This window comes from Pleurodeles waltl, chromosome 3_2 (genome assembly GCF_031143425.1).
Source record: "Pleurodeles waltl isolate 20211129_DDA chromosome 3_2, aPleWal1.hap1.20221129, whole genome shotgun sequence".
NCBI classification, from domain to species: domain Eukaryota; kingdom Metazoa; phylum Chordata; class Amphibia; order Caudata; family Salamandridae; genus Pleurodeles; species Pleurodeles waltl.
In genome coordinates this window covers 66,362,818-66,382,964 of record NC_090441.1, presented here as the reverse complement: position 1 = coordinate 66,382,964, position 20,147 = coordinate 66,362,818, and the positions used below count along the sequence as shown (strand labels likewise).

General features: G+C 41.2%; 1 long non-coding RNA gene across 1 annotated transcript in view; it reads right to left on the bottom strand.

Annotated features, from left to right (window-relative positions):
• LOC138286471 (uncharacterized) overlaps window positions 1-20,147 on the bottom strand; it is a 28,204-nt gene that overhangs the window by 7,343 nt on the left and 714 nt on the right. The gene's annotated exons all lie outside the window — the stretch shown is intronic.

Genomic DNA, 20,147 nt, shown 5'->3' with positions numbered 1-20,147 from the left:
TGCATTTTCTTCTGTAATTCCCCAAACAGAAAACAATTCACAGTTTTTCTTAGCACCATCAGGCAGTTTATCAACACATGTATTCTCAGACATGGTCTGCCGTGCTACTGTGATTCCCCAAACAGAAAACAATTTCTGTAATTCTCCAAACAACAAAAAACAATTACACTTTTAAAGTGTGCACTTAAAAAATCTACCAACTCGTCAACACCCTCTTAATCACCTCTTAATGACCGACCCCACTTCTGGTACCAATTGTAGTGCTTTCCTCTTATCTAGTTTCTAAGCACTAACATAACACAACAGAAATGCACTTCTGAGGTCAAAGAAGACTTTTATTGTTGTTAATTCTTCCCCAACCACAATATTTTATGTATGACGAATTAGTAGCTTTCAAGTCCGCGTTAATCAAACAAAATATATCAGTTTGCAATATACACAGCAGGTTATATTTATAAGATATTGAATGCAAAGCAAAACAAATACTTCACCGTGTGGGAACTATCTACAGCTTCATCTTTCTAAGGTCTGCAAGCTGATGACCCCTGTCAGCCGTGAGAAAGAGAGATTCATCTACCCACACGGGATTGCTGGCAGCCTGCGCCAAGCTCCAGCACGAGGTCCGGCAGATTCGAATCTGACCCTCTGCAGCCTGTTACATTCGTTACAAAGGTGTGCCCCCTCCTCTCAGACCTGGGAAACTGAGCAAGCCTTTTGGAGACTGGCCAGGTCTCCAAGACTACTCCTGTTCCCAAGCTCAAGCGAAGAAAAAAACAACACCCATGTACTCTCTCTTATCATGTCTAGTCTACTGTGAGAAAAACATCTTGGTTCTCTGGTGCAAAAACACAGCTTGGAAAAATACAGCTTGGATTCTCAACTGCAAGATCTAACTCCACGTTAAAGGCAATAGGCAGCTAACCTAGATATCAAATGCAATGTCATGTTAAAGGCAATAGGCAGCTAACCTAAATATCAAATGCAATGTCTAGTGTCATGTCAAAGCCAATAGGCATCTAAGCTGAATACAAAATGCAATGTCTTATATCATGTCAAAGCCCATAGGCAGCTGAGCTGAATACAAAATGCAATGTATAATATCATGTCAAAGCCAATAGGCAGCGGAGCTGAATACAAAGTGTAATGTATAATATCATGTCAAAGCCAATAGGCAGTTAAGCTGAATACAAAATGTAATATATGATATCATGTCAAAGCCAATAGGCAGCGGAGCTGAATACAAAATGTAATATATGATATCATGTCAAAGCCAATAGGCAGAATATCTAATAGCATGTCAAAGTCAATAGGCAGCTAAACTGAATACATCATGTCAAAGCCAATAGGAATGCAATGTCAAAGCCAATAGGCGGCTAGACTGGATACAGCATGTCAAAGCCAATAGGCAGAATACAGAATGTAATGACTAATGCAATGTCAAAGCCCATAGGCGGCTAAACTGAACAAAACATACCATGTGCTACTGGTGAACATTGAGCAACTAATATGCGCAGTGGTGAAACACAAAGTCATTGGTCAAAACAAACTCCATCAAATAGCAGTACATTCCGCCCTTTGACCAATGAATTTTTGTTTCACATATCTCCTGTTTCAAACAAAAACAAAAAAACATCAGCACAAACAAAAAAACATTATCAGAATGATCAAAGCAATCCCTGTAAAGCAATAGAAGTGAATTAACACATTGATTTCATAACCTTTCACATCAGATACATCTATACAGAAAAGACTGGGCATTTTTTTTATACTCTGAGTGAGTCTCTAATTCAACAGTGTTAGCAATTTGATGTGGCATGAGTTCTGCTCATGTAAAGGTGCACGGTCCACCTGAAAGGTTTGCTGGAAGATAAGCAAAAGTCAGAGTTCCATACGAGAGGGGAAAAAAAATAAAAAAACACAGCTTAGTTCCAGTGGAAGAATGCAATCAAACAAGTTGAACTTGAACTGAAGGCGCAGTTTGCGCAAAATGGATCCATGGTGCTGGCACTTTACTCAGCCAGGTTCAGGTTGGGGATTCGGTCCCTTCCCCGACCCCACACGCACACACCGGAAGGGGGACCACACAGCACACTCAGGGACAGTGGCGAAACGTGGTAGGATCTGCAAAAGAAACAAGTATGACTTTTCTTGCAAATAACATTTTTCATTTAAACTGCACCCTTCCTCTTTCTTTCCCTGTTTTATAATCAGCAGGACGTTTTGGGGGCCCTTTGTTATATTCACTGCAGGTTCTGGAGGATCACTTGGGGCTTCAGCCAACACATCAGCACTGAGGTTTTTATCTGCTGCGCCACAGCTTCCCTTTTCTTGCACTGTCAGAAGGGCTGGGGCAGACTCATTCTTTACCAAACCTCCATTCACTGCACTTTTGTCAATTTGGGCCATTCTGTCTCCAATTTGTATGAATGAATCAGATTCTTTTCTAGGTATCAGCATAATTTCGATTTTTCCTTGGTAATCTGCAGCAATCACTCTCCCTAAAACCTGATCACTTTGCCATTTCTGTCCTGGTAACTTTCCTCTCCCCAACTGCTCTGTGACTGCTTGCATGACAGATTGCTTTTGTGCGTGCTGCACAGTTTTTATCAAACCTAGGGGAATGTGCATCTCTCTCATCTTTGTCCACCTGTAAGTGGCTTTTTCTCTCAGCTGTTCACATTTCTGGGGCACCCACTTAACCATCCCCACTAAGGCAGAATTCTGGGTGTACACTTCTCTCTCTGAATTTTTCTCATTAACATCTGCAAGGTAATTGAACCAGTTAGGTGCTAAAACATTAGCAATGAACCAAAAATCAGCGTAAAAATGACACATCTCACGTAGCTCTTGCTTTAAAATCTGACACACATTATACAACGCTGTTCCTTCTACGGTGCCAGAAAACAACATTTCAGTCAATGAATCATTATTAAAACAAACATGCTTTTTATCTTCAGTGGACACGAATTCAAATGGTGCACACAATTTCGTTGATAACTCTTTTACCTGTGGTACTCTAGCCCTGTCTTGCAAGTACCAGATCCATTGTATGATCCTAGCTAGGGGCACTATTTTCTTTCCTTGTTCTTGAGTTACATGTACATAAGTATTTCCTTCTTGCACTGCGCAGAAACCTAAAGTCTGCATTATTTCATTGGCCAAATCACAAGCGCGCAACTGCATATAATTTTTCACAGTGACCATATACAAAAGTGTTAGGATTTCTCTCAAATGAGGGCTATTCTTTTTCCAAAAATCAAACAAGCTAATGAAAGTCGGCTCTTGCTCTAAAATCTTTCGTTTTACTTGTGCATTTTGCAACGGTAACTCGTAAATCACATTCTGGTCTCTCTCGTCCGTGTTATCAGTTAAGGAATGCATTCTGTCTGCCAAAAACCCTGGCTCACATGGAAACTCAGTGCAGCTCGGAGCTGTCTTAACCCCCTCATTACTGGAATGGGACAAGAAAGATTCTTCAAAAACAGCCCTCTTATAACTTTCAGTCGGGCTAATTTGCTCACGTAAATTCCTATTTTCATGTTCCAACTGCCTACATTTCTCCTGCATTTCTCTGTAAGCAGATAAAGGTATCCAAACCTTTCTGTCATCATTACTTCCAAAAGACACGTTTTCTACATATATACAACAGGAATTATTTCTCAAAACATTATCAGGCATTTTAGCTACACATGCATTTTCTTCTGTAATTCCCCAAACAGAAAACAATTCACAGTTTTTCTTAGCACCATCAGGCAGTTTATCAACACATGTATTCTCAGACATGGTCTGCCGTGCTACTGTGATTCCCCAAACAGAAAACAATTTCTGTAATTCTCCAAACAACAAAAAACAATTACACTTTTAAAGTGTGCACTTAAAAAATCTACCAACTCGTCAACACCCTCTTAATCACCTCTTAATGACCGACCCCACTTCTGGTACCAATTGTAGTGCTTTCCTCTTATCTAGTTTCTAAGCACTAACATAACACAACAGAAATGCACTTCTGAGGTCAAAGAAGACTTTTATTGTTGTTAATTCTTCCCCAACCACAATATTTTATGTATGACGAATTAGTAGCTTTCAAGTCCGCGTTAATCAAACAAAATATATCAGTTTGCAATATACACAGCAGGTTATATTTATAAGATATTGAATGCAAAGCAAAACAAATACTTCACCGTGTGGGAACTATCTACAGCTTCATCTTTCTAAGGTCTGCAAGCTGATGACCCCTGTCAGCCGCGAGAAAGAGAGATTCATCTACCCACACGGAATTGCTGGCAGCCTGCGCCAAGCTCCAGCACGAGGTCCGGCAGATTCGAATCTGACCCTCTGCAGCCTGTTACATTCGTTACAAAGGTGTGCCCCCTCCTCTCAGACCTGGGAAACTGAGCAAGCCTTTTGGAGACTGGCCAGGTCTCCAAGACTACTCCTGTTCCCAAGCTCAAGCGAAGAAAAAACAACACCCATGTACTCTCTCTTATCATGTCTAGTCTACTGTGAGAAAAACATCTTGGTTCTCTGGTGCAAAAACACAGCTTGGAAAAATACAGCTTGGATTCTCAACTGCAAGATCTAACTCCACGTTAAAGGCAATAGGCAGCTAACCTAGATATCAAATGCAATGTCATGTTAAAGGCAATAGGCAGCTAACCTAAATATCAAATGCAATGTCTAGTGTCATGTCAAAGCCAATAGGCATCTAAGCTGAATACAAAATGCAATGTCTTATATCATGTCAAAGCCCATAGGCAGCTGAGCTGAATACAAAATGCAATGTATAATATCATGTCAAAGCCAATAGGCAGCGGAGCTGAATACAAAGTGTAATGTATAATATCATGTCAAAGCCAATAGGCAGTTAAGCTGAATACAAAATGTAATATATGATATCATGTCAAAGCCAATAGGCAGCGGAGCTGAATACAAAATGTAATATATGATATCATGTCAAAGCCAATAGGCAGAATATCTAATAGCATGTCAAAGTCAATAGGCAGCTAAACTGAATACATCATGTCAAAGCCAATAGGAATGCAATGTCAAAGCCAATAGGCGGCTAGACTGGATACAGCATGTCAAAGCCAATAGGCAGAATACAGAATGTAATGACTAATGCAATGTCAAAGCCCATAGGCGGCTAAACTGAACAAAACATACCATGTGCTACTGGTGAACATTGAGCAACTAATATGCGCAGTGGTGAAACACAAAGTCATTGGTCAAAACAAACTCCATCAAATAGCAGTACATGCCCAAAGCTCAGGATAGTCCCTCAACAGGGACAAAACAAAGATTCTCCCACTGAATGTTCATTGCCACACTTTGATTACTGGCTCTTCTAACTTCCAATGGAAGTCTGCTCTTAAATATCTCGGGATATGTTTCTATAAGGACCTCGCAGAATCTGTCTCCCTCAACAAAAACAAAACCCTAGACAAAATTAAGGACTTACTCTCATCATGGTCACCGAGACACATATCTTGGTGGGGTAGACTTGAAACCATCAAAATGAAGATCTCATCTCTGGTCAACTTCCTGTCCAGCATGCTGCTGTTTCAACTCTCCCAAGATTTCTTCCTTAAGATTGATAAGGTGGCACCTAACTTCCTACGGGAGAATAAAAAGCCCTAGACGTAACTCTAAATAAAGAAATTGAGAAAACCCGTGAAATTAGGCAATTGCAACTTCCCTAACTGGCCCACATATCAAACTGCCTACTTGGTGGCCCAGGGCTCACAGCGCTTTGAAACAGACCCGCTAAAAAAAACGATGTGGCTGGGCGCTGAATCCTCCATTTGCCTCTCTTTTTCTCTCCTTTCTATTACCAATCCCATATAATTTTCAAGGACACCATAGCTGCCATTCTTTCTATAGACACAGTCTTGCTAATTAATATTCACAAATCAACTTTTGCATCGTTGAGGTACAATAAGTAACTTCATATCCCCAACTCCCCAATAATCGGTCTAATTTTGCCAGCCAAAGGGATCTCGACGATTGCAGATCTGTATAGAAACTCTGGACCGCTTACATTTGATTCTCTACAACACAAACACAACCACTCCAATATGGATTTTTATGGCTTTCTTTCAATCAAAGCTAAGATATCCAAGTTTAGTCCCATCCACAATTCATCCCTAATACAAAAACTTCACATAATGCTTAGGAATGGTCACACCGTGTCTAAATTCTACAAGATACTTACTACTGCAAAAAATAAAAGTCACCCACACTTGGCACAGAAATGGGTTCCCTATTTCTCTGCTAGAAACCTCTCTCCCCCAGAGAGGAAGGCTGGAAAAAAATTGGATCACAATTACTTCAGAAAAAAATTATCCCTTCGATAACACAAACCAAATTTTCTGCTATATATTTTTTATACTGGAGACCGTCAAAATTATTTTGCCTTAAGCTTAAAGATGCAAACACATGCTGGGCATGTGACTCGTCCCCTGGCGAGAAGATCACATGTTCTTGTCTTGTCCTCATCTAAATTCATATTGGTGAGACATTGTCCTTCAACTACAAAAAATATTCCAAACACCCATTCCGCTATCGCTCCCATTTATTCTACTAGGCCCACACTTTGCAGACCCCATCTCGATCTTTCTAACATAGATCTTCTCCTCCTTGACCTTTTACTCATCTTCGCTATCAAAGTAATATTGATAGACTGGAGATCTTTTGACAAAATATTATACCACATCTGGTGAGCTTGGGTCACTTGTTTAAGGAGCATGCATTTATCTCAGCCTACCAACAAAGGTTCTCCAGTACCTTCCCAAACCTTGTGGGAGACACTTGATCTATTTATTCGCAAACCATCCTCATAATGGAAAATCCACCAACGTCACTCCTTCATGACTCCAAACGCCTGTCAACAATTTCATTATGCATAACCCTTATTATCGACTAACATGACAATGCCCTTCCCTCTCCCACCCCTCCCCTTTCCCTCTTTATTTCTTGTACCAAACCTTTTCTATAAGTACGTGTACGACACACATAGGTTACTGTTACTTCCCGCAGGGATTATACATTCCCTCTACCATCCTCTATTGCACATTCCTCTCCCATTCCAACCTTGAGGAATTAACCGCTTTCCCTTACCAATATTATTATCAATCAACATTAGTATGCAATTATTGACGATATCTACAAATAATGTTTTGTTTACATGACTTGTGATATGTATGTCTCTCGCTAGCTGCTTTTCTCTTTCCGTCCTTGTTTCCTCCCATGTATAGTTTCTTGTATTTCTAAAATGCCAATAAAATATTAAACAAAAAAAATGATATCAACAGGTGCATACATACTGGCAGGCAAAGGAATAGTCTGGACTTAACAAGTAACTCATACATAAAATCAGGAAACTTGGGAGCTCTGGAGATAACCTTGATGAAGACTTAGATGCGTGGTGAAACATGTCTCATTCCTAGTGATTGACTTACTGTTTGGATCTGCCTTTTGATGCTTTCTCAAACCCAGCATAAGGAGCTGGACCCAAGGAGAAGCTATTTGTTTTGCACTGGCAGGCACTTGGTCCTCTATACATAGCTTGTGGTGCAAGAAGACTACCCATTTGGTTTACCAAATAAAAACACAACCATTTGGCAAATGATTGGATGAGCCAAACTTCTTCATCTTCATATTCTGCATACTTAGGTTTGGCAATATGGGCAACCCTTGATGTTCTCTTTTCACCTGCAGAGACGAAAAGTGAACATCCAAATGACTGATGTGCTACTTTACAGCTCACTAGATGATAAAGTCTGTCTCCTAAATACATATGAGCCAACTGTGGGGAAATTGATCTTTTCCGAGGTTTTATTTTTTTTATTGAAGATGCTCACTCTATGTTTGGATAGCCTCTTGATCTGGGCAGATGTCTTTAATGGTGATGTGAATGTCCTGGTCTTGTGATGCCAGTCTAAACCACAGAGAGAAATATTACTCTCAAGCTGGCAAAGCATTTAATTTATTTCTATATGGAAATTAATTTACCATCATTATGGATCCCTAAGTACATGTCAATGCCTATGGCCACCCAAATATTAGGATGCCCCTTAGAATAGAGCGATGTGGTATTATGCTTCAAGACTGTGCATTTACACTATCCATTTAAAATTGTGCACATGCCTTGAGAGGATCCTGAATCTCCAGACCACTTCTCTCGTCATCCGCCTATGTTCAGCATGAGACACCTTTATCATAGAACATGTCAATTGCACAGTTAACAAGACCAAAATAGTCTATGAAGAACTATGTGACATTGTTGTCACCAAATCAGGAGGTCACTATCTATCCCGAAAAGTGTTATACATAGAAAGAGGAAATGAGAGACAAAGCAGGGGGAGAGATTTAAGGAGATAATATTCAGATTTCTTCAGATGGAATGGTGAAAATTGTCAGTCCACTGATTTGATTGTCACTGTTGCAGCGAGAATGCCAGTATTGAATGGGGACATTTTGTGATTACAGATATTTGTCAGTTAAAGCTACATTTTCGAGTACTTTATGTCTTATTTTAATATTATCCACCAGTCCACTAAACATCTACCAGTCACCTTTACTGTCAATTTGGTACAATGGGAGAAAGGTGCTGGTTTCACACTGATTCCAGGTAAAATGCTGTAGCAAAAACACAAACTTTTAGATCTGGGTCAAGCTTTCTTTTGGTACTATTTGGCAGGTGAACACTGGACAGCTTAAACTTTGGTCTATTTTTGTATGCTCCCATTTCTGAAAGTTTAATGTATAATTCAGTACTGTTTTGCATCATGAGGGCATGAATAAACTGAAATGGATAATATACTTAAATTGGTTCCAAACAGTGGGCCGCAAAATATGCGTTGTTCAGGGCCAAGAAGTCATTGCTCCACACCACGATGGCAGAGGCCTCAATATATAAAAGCATATCACTCCTGTTAAGAAATAAAGACACATTCTGCTTTTGGAACCTGAGTCCAGCTTTCTCTGTGGTGTGAGACACAACAAGGACAATTTAGGATCTCTGCTAAACTCTCTCTCTCTTTCTTTTTTGGATACTTGAAGACCAGCATCAAAGGAGCCTTTATATAAAAACGTTGACGTTTTAACATTGATTAATGCTGCACAGCTCCTTGTTATTCATCAAGTGACTGAGGCTGTTCACAATCCCAGAGGAAAAGAGTTCCTCTGCATGTCAACCAGGCGTACACCATGTTCAAAATGAGTCTAACAGCTTTAAAGATTAAATAGAACAAAGTTTCCCTTTATTAATTAGTTTTCATTATGTGTTATTGGAGTCTTTCAACAGCCACATGGGAGAGATGGACAGAGTTTGGTTTTGATATGCAGATTCTCAGGTTCCAGTGCTAGTGACTGAAACGTTAATTTAAAAGACTTTACTTAACCCACCATTGCCATCTGCAGCCGTGAGAGTCTGTTGTACAAAAATATTAAAGAAACTACAATTAACAAATGCACTACTAAAAACAAAAGATAAAACATGGAATTTGCCAGCACAGAACACGACTTCTTCCCAGGAGAGGTGCCTTGGCTGAAACGATTCCTGCAGGTATGGTTACCACTTGGCTCGTTGGCAGCAAGGACATAAACTATTTGTAAACTAATCACTACTACCAGGGTGGGCTGTAACATGCAAACTGTTCGAAATGTTCAGTGCATACCTGTAATTAATGTTTCTAAGATAATAAGAGCAAGTTCTGTTCGAGATCAAGGAACGGCAATGAGTGTTAATACATTATGGGCCAGATGTATCATCACGGCCCTTTGCGAGTCGGAAATAGCGATTTTTAAGAAATCACTATTTCCGACTCGCAAAGTGCCATGTATCACATTTGCGAATCGGTAATAGCGATTTCTTAAAAATCGCAAATGCTATTACCGAATCGCAAATTGCGATACCGGCCCCATTTGCAGCTATGGGCCTGTTGGCCCATATCTGCGAATTTTTTGCATTTCCAAAATTGCAATTTCTGAACCAGAAATCACAATTTTGGAAATGCAAAAGCCCCGGATGCTGCGGGCCTAAGGCCCCCTCTGCTGCACCCCAAAAATGTTTTGGGGGACATGTAAGGTGCACACATGCCAAAAGGGCATGTGTGCTTTACATGTTCAATTTAAAAATGCATTTTAAATGCATTTTTAAATTCTGTACCAGGTTACCACCTGGTCCTATTCATGGTGTTTTGCATGTGCAAAATGCCATTCTGCGAAAAATCGCAATTTGCAATTTTTTGCAGCATCTCCTTGTGATGTGGATTTTGCGAATCGCAAATTGCGACTCGCAAATCCAGGTCGCAACGCAAGAAATCGCAATTTTTGCATTTCTTAATTGTGGTCTGCGAATGCCTTTCATGCATCGCAGACCACTTTTTTGCACTCGCAAATGGCCGAATTTTGCGATTCGCACCGTTTGCGAGTGCAAACATTTTTCATACATCTGGCACCATATCACCATGGAACTCGGTGTAACACTAGTGCAGGGAAACAGAAAACCCCAGAGCAAAAAAGAACTTTTGGGGCACTGAGTTGGATTCACTAACATTGGAATCCAGATATTCACAGGGCAAGCTATAACAGCTGAACACTACAGCGCCTATTCACAAACTTTATTTTGTAGAAAGCTTGCTTTCGACTAACATACATGTGGTTCTCTACCCCTCCACTTCTTGTATCTTTTAGATGCAGAGATCCCCACCCTGACTACAGAAATCTCCACAAATGTGGGTATAAGTTTTAGTAGAAAATTTGAGAGGAGGGACAAGGGAGTAGCTATAAAATGGGGAATACTTACTATTAAATGGGAGGGGTTATGGAAGATGTAATAGGGAGGGTAAGGATTGGTTATGGAAGCACGTGCACCCACCCACAAAAGAGTAGGGGCCTTATTATGAGTTTGGCATTTGAACCCCTAGAACTCCAATACGATGGTGGGGAGATGGCCGTCAAGCTGATGGTCTCACCACCATCGTATTTCGATGTTTCTGCCAGGCTGACCATCAGAAACAGTGCGACGGGATTGTCCAATGCCATCCACACAGCACCCTCGGAATGCACACTGTCTGCCATTGCAGACAGTGCACATTCTGAGGGGGCCTGCACTTCCCAAAACATGGTCGTGGGCAGTGCAGGGGACCCTCTGTGGCCCAAACTCTGCCTTTCCGCCAGCCTTTTCATGGTAGGGGCCACCTTGTGGTCACCTTTGTCTTACGTAACATTCCTATACACTGATTTACACATATATGATTCATTGCCTCTGTGTGTGTGATGTAAAGTGCTCCAACACCCTTCAATAGTATGAGAAGCACTAACAAACAAGTGAGACGCTACAGAGAGATGAGGGCATTGTTGGAGAGTGGTAGTGAGGGAATCTGTGAAGAAAAAGGTCATTGGTGTGGCGCCCAAAACTATTACCCTGCTATGTCGCTTATTGGGGCGAAGGGTGCTAACATTCCTCAAAATGGTCTTTCATTTTGTTCTCTGATTTTTGGATGTGCTTAACAGTGAATACGTGCACTTATGTTATATTTAAATTCCTATTTCATACTTGACATCCTATTTTTTGAATGTCTGTAGGTATGACTATGTATCCTAGAGCACTGTAAGGTCTTAATTGACTATGCTTTAAAAGCTAATACAATTGAATATATAATGAAAAATGTGTTGTAGAATGCCCAAATGTTTGCCATTTTCCCCATTCTCAAACTTATAGTAGTCAGGCTTGCTTGCTGGGCACCATAGGGTGGCTGGTCTGACAAAATTTGCCATGGTTGCTTTATATTCCCAGTCTAGCCCTTTTGGCAAGAACCACCATCATGGCGGTTTCTGTTAGTGCATAGTGCTGTTTGATGCCACATTGCATCGGAATGATGCAATTTTTCACCAAACAAATAAAAAAATGTATTTTCAAAAAGAAAATCCAGAAACGGGATCTTCCTTTTTAAAATAAATAAAATAATGCTACCCTCGCCATGAGACTCATCTCATATGGTGGAGGGACATATATTCACATTTTACAGTCCCTGATAACTAGGGTTTGCCTGGGGGTGACAGACAGTAAAAACTAAGGGCCAGATGTATGAAAGCATTTTGCATTCGCAAACGGTGCGAATGCCCGTTTGCGAATGCAAAATGCCATTTCAGAATGTATGAAATACATTCTGAATGCAATTTTAAGGAATCGCTAAAATAGCGATTCCTTAAAATTGCGACCCTGTTTAGAGAGTCGCAAATTGCGACTCTCTAAATTAGAAATCGCAAATAAGGATTCCTTATTTGCGATTCCTTAGCAAATGTATGAAGCAATTCCTAAATTATATTTTAGCATTTAGGAATCGCTAATTACCACCAAGTTGAACTTGGTGGTAACCATATGCAAAATTTAAAAATGCATTTAAAATGCATTTTTAAACTGCACATGTAAACCACACATGCCCTTTTGGCATGTGTGCACCTTACATGTCCCCCAAAAAATTAGGGCCTGTACGAGGATGGCTGGACAGAAACACCAGACTGCGTGGGTTTTCCTTGATTTAATAGGTTTGATTTATTGGATTGATAGGTAATATACAGGAAACAGCCATAGATGATTGTTCTGTTCTGGCGGGTGGTAGTGACTTTCCCTTAAGGCATGTACCTCGCGTCCTCTTCTTCTTCTCTCCCTCCCAGGACCTCGCGGGAAGCGTGCGGGAAAAGAAGAACATAGAACAGGTAAGTGTGGGGTTGCGGTTTTACTCTCTTTGTATTTTCCCTCTCTCTTCTTCTCGTCTCTATTTACCTTTCTCGTGTATTTTCTTCTTTGTTTACTTATTCTCTCCTGGTTTTCTTTTGGGCCTGTTCTATTTCTTTCCTTGCTGTTTTTCTTTCTTTTCCTGTAAGTCGAATACTCTAGATTTCCTTCCTTTCCTGTTTTTCCCTCTTCGATTCCTTGCCTTTATCATTTACGTTCATACTCATATAAGACTCTCTTCGCTGTCTTTTATCCTTCTTGCTCTTTCTGTTTGTTTCACTTCTTCCCAGTGCTTCCTGTGTCGTGGCCCCTTTGTTTCTCCTCCTTGCAGTGCTCCCTGTGCCGTGTCCCCCTTTGTTTTCCTTTCTTCGCAGTGCTCCCCGTGCCGTGTCTCCCTTTTCTTTTCCTTCCTTGTGCTTTCCCTGTACCTCCCGTCTCCCGCCCGCTTCCCCTTGTACCGCTCCCCGTACCTGGAGAGGCCACGCTTCTCCTGAAGCGTGGCGGCTCTTTCGTTCAGCTCCCCGGGGTCAGCGGCCATCTTCAGGGCTTTCCGTCGATTCCGATTCAGGCGGTGCTCCGCTCCTCCAAGAAGCGGCTGCTTCGTTTCTGGTCTCGGCGGTTTTTGCAGTCGTCTGTTGCTCGGAGTTCGCGATCTCCGATGCCTCCCAGCTCCTATTCCCGGCGTGCTCACCCGAAAGTGGAGGAAGCCGACTTTTAAATCCCTTCAGGTTCCGCGGCCTCGTAAGACATCCAATGTCAGCGCTGTTATCCAAGGTCACTTCCGGTGCAACTAAGGCAGAGTCAGCACAAGTCCGGGAAGAGTGTGGGTCGGATCGAATAGACCCATCACAGCCCCCCAGCACCCTGGGGTTTTACATTTCCAAAATTGCGATTTCTCATTCAGAAATCGCAATTTTGGAAATGCTAAAAATTGGGTAGGTATCGCAATTTGCGATTCGGTAATAGCATTTGCGATTTTTAAGAAATCGCTATTACCTATTCGCAAATGTGATACATGGCACTTTGCGAGTCGGAAATAGCGATTTCTTTAAAATCGCTATTTCCATATCGCAAATGGCCTTGATGATACATCTGGCCCAAAATCTCTGACCGGTCGTGACGGAGGTTTGGCTATGGTGGTGATGTAGTAGACACTGATGTAGTCAAATCGAAGGCCTGCTCGCATTTACATGGGGCACACTGACCTCCATGTTGGTGGTGTGTATACTCCGTCGCAGCACATATGTTTTAAATTCAAACATCCAGAACATAGTGTAGATTATCCAGCAGAGTAGAATAAACTGAGACATATTAGCCTAGTAACGCCTACAACGTGTTTTTCTTAATCTAGCAAAGTGGTTATGGGTTTGTTCTGAGAAACATTGTGTTATAAACACATTAATCTGGTCATATCTTTTCAGTTATAATGTTGTGTGGAAAATTGTATACACAAGAGTATAGTGTTACAATAATTTTGTGTTGTAAATATGTATATATATATATATATATATTAGTGTAAGAATAGTATTGAGATATTATTCAAAGGTACATATTCAAGTTCACTAGTAGAATAGTACGTTCCACTCACCTTAGAATGTTGGACTTTGGAACATCCGGGAGCTCACAGTAGAATGTTGAACTGAAGAGCCAGGCATTGAGTGTGAGGAGTTAATCAGAATAAACAGCTCAAGTTCATTTCTCTTGTGTGATTACTACACATTGTAACGCAAATAATGATGAATGTCCAGCCACTTGTATTTCTTTGAAAAAGCTACATATTTAATGTTGCAGGGGAAAGTAGAACAATTCATATAGACCACAAAGGGCCTTGCACTTCTGGCTGAGACAATAACTCAAATGTGTTCAATTGGTTTCAGTGAAGCCAAAATACAGCTCGGGGTAAAACTCCATAGATATCCCGGGCCTTCTTAATGTTATTAGGAATTAAATTACTCCTGTTTATGTGTTAGTTCCAGTCAATTTGATGTTACTGTAGGCGGAGGAGCTCAGTTTACATCAGCCAGTTTATTTAGATCACTCATGCTCTGACGCGTACAATCCTGCCACCAGCACTGGCAAAGATCAATTAGGTACCCAACTTTTAAAGATATCCACTGTTGACTCAAAGCCACCCAGAGCTCACAGATATTTCGATCTGCTAGAAGTATTTCATGGGGCAGTAGCATAGACAAGCTGATTGGTATTTACTAGTTCCCTCCTCTCACGAATATACTAGAACCCTTTTTGCTAGTTTTTCTACATGGGTAATGACATTCAAAATATTTTAGGTCTGTGGATGATTGGGGTTCTGGTAGGTTGGGTGGAACCAATAAGGGGCTAACAATGGTGGTCAAAACGTTATTTGGCAACCTGCTTTGGGGACAGGGTTCAAGGCTCTACAGACAAAGGCTTTGATGCAAACTAAAGTGGTTGATACAACTCAAAGCTGAGACATGATGGAGCTTATAGGTGTTTCTACATATCCTCACAGACCAGCAAGGACAGCAATAGGTAGGACTTGGGGTGGGTCTGTGACTGCACTGTAGCTACTCAGCAATAAAATAAGCCCAGGTTATTTTATTAAAACAGGGCAGAACAATCCCACCAGGCAGGGGCATTGTTTATTTACATGTTTCTTTCTTGGTCAACAAAGAAACTTGTGGAAAGTATTCATCTGTACCTCTACCATGGCTAGTCCATCCCTTAGCATTCACGATCAATGCAGTCGAGCATAGCGCTGCTCCTGAAACCTTCCTGCTTCCTCTTGCTTGGGTTTTGTCTGGATCTCAGGGTGGGAGAGAGGCATGGATAGTCCAGCCGGCAAAAATCTGTCCAGCTAGGAAGGAAGCAGATCACAAAAGCTGTATGTCCTGCTGAACACCAGTTCTTGGCCGAAAGGTGCCATACGGTTTCAGAAAGAGTTGGTAATGACCCCACTTTTAAGCATCAATGGTGCTTATTTTTAAATTTCTAGTGAAGAAATTCTAATTGAACAAATTGATTAATGCAGGCTTTGCCTTAACATTACACTGGAAAAGCAGTCTGTGCTGCAAGTGGCAGGACTGGAGGATTTTATGGAAAGAGTCTCAAAAGTAATTGTGCACAACATCAACAGTAGACAATTTGAGTGGGATGCAGCAAGTACCTGACACAGGGACTACATGAGATGTTTCTGAGCATGGGAGCATCCATGGACACATGAGCCACAAGAAAGAGACAGAGATTGGAGGGGTGGTCTGTAACAACTGGAAACCGTATCAGGCACATGTTTCCTGTAATCCCTAAAAGCAGAATCTGGTACGGCAAGAAGGTAATAAAGCTTATGCTCTAGAAAGAGGTACAACATGGTGAGCAAAGAAAGCAACCTAGGACAAAAGGCGAAGTGTCAGGTCTGAGTACCTCACACTATTTACATGACCAGCAGTCAAGTTGGTCATGATGGATTAAACCCAGATCTGTGACTGGGGGTGAATGTTTGAATTGTTCCGCATTCCGTCCATCATCTGTTCTTTTTGCTTTTGTTGCCCTAAGTGGGAAGGGTATGCCCAGATGCAGGTCCCATGCTCACTGCACCAATGGATTCAAGCTATCCTGGCTGATGAGGGGTGATACCCAGAAACCAGTCCCAGGATGCTTGTTTCTGGTCCAGGGAGGACCTGGCCTGGCAATTCAGACTGGACTGTTCCCATGGGGAGTAGGGTCAAGACTGATTTGCATATGGCTAGTTCCAAACTGGGGTGGCGTGGTGAGCAAAATAAATGATGGATTAAACCCAGATCTGTGACTAGGGGTGAATGTTTGATTTGACCAGCATAACATCCATCATCTGTTCTTTTTGCTTCATGCCACTATAAGCAGATGTGAATGCAATCATACTCAAACTGCATTCTACAATGTAACCATGGGTCTTGTAGTGGGTTATACCACTACAGAGAGCATTGGTAATATTATAAGACAAAATATAACTGATTATAATGACTCCTAGCTTCTTGTCATTATTTCACTAGGGAACACTGGTGTAGATGTCTTCAATACAGTATGCCAGAAACAGATGCCCAGTGGTAGACTATAAGATCTCTGAGTGGTGGCTCTAGCATTCGAAACTTGCATACACAAAGGAAAGAAGGGTGTGATAAAGGACAGGAATAAGTAGTCTTAAAAACACACTCATTTGTTCGGACCAAATATCTTTATTAAGGAACCAGCTACCAGTCGAGTCATTAACCTGGGTTTTAATTGCTCACTTGGTAGATGACTCTTGAATAAAGGATTTGGCCATAAAAAAAATTGTCTGTAGAGACATTAAAATAAAAAAAGTGCAACCAAAGACAAATTAGCTCCTAGAGACTCCCCAACTGCTGATGGCCATACAGATCCAAAGGTAAAAAACAAAAGTGAATGCCCATCTCAATGATACTGCGCCTATCGTGAACAGGGTTGTGGAATTTATTAAAATATCTACTTGTCCATGGGACAGGTTGCTTCTGAAATCTACTTGTCCTGTACAAATAATCTACTTATCCCTTTGGTGCCATGTAGTGCGGCAACAAATTATGGCAGCAATCTCCTTATGTAAGACTTCTGATAATAGCCTCTTTGATTATGTCAGGGCTACTACTATAATAGGATCTGAATACTTTCAATTTCAATCCCTACTATAGCAATTTCCTTATTTTGACAACTTTCCACAGGTCTATATACTGGGGCTGGGGGAAGCAGTAAGCAATAGTTACAGGGCTGGAATGCCTTTGAGTCTGCAAATCTACTAACTTGCATGTTTTAAGGATTTTCACCAGCTCGTCTCTAATCTTTTCCCATAATGAGAAAAGTAGAAAGGTTGGAAATTTACTCCTGACAATGGCAGAAGTAGAAGTTCTTCCGGGGTTGGGAAAAAAGTGGTTGGAGGGAAAGTAAACTTGTAAACGCTCAATATATTTTCACGTGAGCAAATCTACACATGCATATTTGCTTGTACTAAAATACAGTTCACAAATATTTCCTGGGAGTACAATTTCCTGGTCTACTTCTGTAAATTCTTGTGAATTCACGAAAGCTACTAATTCAAAGACATATACCATGGGTGCACTTTTGTGACTTTCTTTAAGAATTGGGTCCCTAATTAGGTTTGGTGTTAAGAAAGACATTTGGGGCCTAATTTGTGAAAAGTTAGCACCACCTTTACATCATTTTTTGATGGATAAGAAGTGCAAACGTACAAAATATATATGTTGTAAGTTTGCACAACTTTTGCATCCAAAAATCACATGAAGATGGCGCTTACTTTTCATAAATCAGACCCTTTGTTTTTATTAAACTTCTATTTCCCTATCTATCGCCTAGCTTTACTGTAGGTGATGGCACTCAGCTCTTCCACAAGGAGCATACTGGCACAAAAAAGTAGTTTTGTTCAGTGCAAGGAACTACTGTGGCAATCAGTGGAGTAATAAAACTGGAAGGAGCTCCCCTGCAGAGAACATGGAGCCCCCCCAGACTCACTCGGGGCAGGTACTGTGCTGAGGGGGCCCCCTGGAGGGGGTGGGGCTGAGGGCCTTTTCTTACGCAACTTCCGGCAAAGTGTGCTTTTGAGACCAAAAACTTTTTGTTTCTTTTTCACAGTGTTTGTTACAATGGTGCGGGCTTGGCAGCTCCCACAACAATAAAGTGGTACAAAAACCATGTCAAAACAAGTCACTCATTGGCGAAACCAAAAGACTCATGAAAAATGTCAGATTGGTTGGCTTTGCCAGTGCTTGTTTATTTTCATGCTTCCCGCAATCTTGTTGAAAAGGTCTACACTTATTTTCCTTTAGTAATATTTTTGGGAAATACTAGCATGCATCAATACATTTTACTAAATGGCTCTTCAAAGAAATAGCACCTAAACATTCATAGTAGTGAAATGTTTATTTCCTACTTGCATTTTTTTTTACATTTAATTTTGAAAGCAAAGAATCATCACTCTTGCTTACAAGCTTCTGCAAACATTTGCATCTAATCAGAGAGCATTCTGGAAGCATCATACTTACCCTCATATCGACAAACGTTTCAAAAAGTGTGTATACTTTTTATCTTTCTTTACTGGCACCATTGTCAGTAGTGCAGTGTGACCTTAAAACGTTTATTTCAGTGCTCACTCTGATAATGAAGGCTTTTCATTAATGAACCATAAATACAAGTTCAAACAGCATTAAGATATGTACACTCATATTACCTCAACTGCAGACAGTTCCATTCTCTGTAAACTGGCAGCGAAAGGGTTTGTGCTGCAGGGGGTTGGGCCTACTTGTCCCAAGGACAAAATAAACATGAAAACTTGTTGCCCTTGACCCCAAACAATATGTCCTGGGCGTCTGGAAATAGGAATTCCACATCTCTGGTGAAGAAGACCATGTAGGGGACAGATCACCCTTGCCCACCAGATGATCTTAAGGAAGAATCCATAGTAGAACCCAAAAAACGACAGGCCATCTCGCTAACAGAAAATCTACTGACTATCTGGAAGGCTATCACATGCAACAGACCACCCATAACCCTCTCACTGGAATCATATCTGCTGTCAGGAAGACTGGAGTGTGCAACCAATTGATCATGATACTGTCACCGACATCTCACTCACTGTCAGGAAGGCTCAAGTACGAAACAGACTACTCAAAAAAATCTCACTGAAACTACACCTACTAACTGTCAGGAAGACTATCATGCAACAGACTAGCCATGACATCACAACTACTGTCAGCAAGGCTATCCTGCTGTCAGGAAGGCTATCAATAGGCTGCCCGTGACCACCTAACATACACCACATCTCCTGTCATGAAGGCCCTAGCATGCAGCAGGTTACCTATGACCATCTTACTGACACCACACCTGCTGACATGCAACATAACACATATGACCATCTCTGACACTACACCTACTGTCAGGAAGTCTCTACCATGCAACAGACTACCCATGACCATGTCACTGAAACTGCATATACTTAGTTTCAAAAAGGCTCTAGCACACAGTAGGCTACCAGTGACCATCTCACTGACACCACACCTACTGAGAGGCAACAGACTACATTTGACCATCTCACTGACACCACACCAACTAACATACTACAGAGTACATATGACCATCCAGGAAGCCTCTAGAATGCAACTGTCACACCAACGTCACACCAACATCACACCCACTGACAGGAAGGCTCTAGCATAAAGCAGACTATTCATGGCCATCTCAATGACACACCACCTACAAACAATATGCAAGGTCCATGAGTGAAAAAAACAACAAAGTGCTCGAGGAACCACTGGCTCCCCACATACTGTGAGGTAGAGCTGACAAGCCACGTGTTCTCAGTCACACACCATCCCATAGCGTCTGTGCCCAATATAACAACCACCCTCCATCAAAGTCAGTGTAA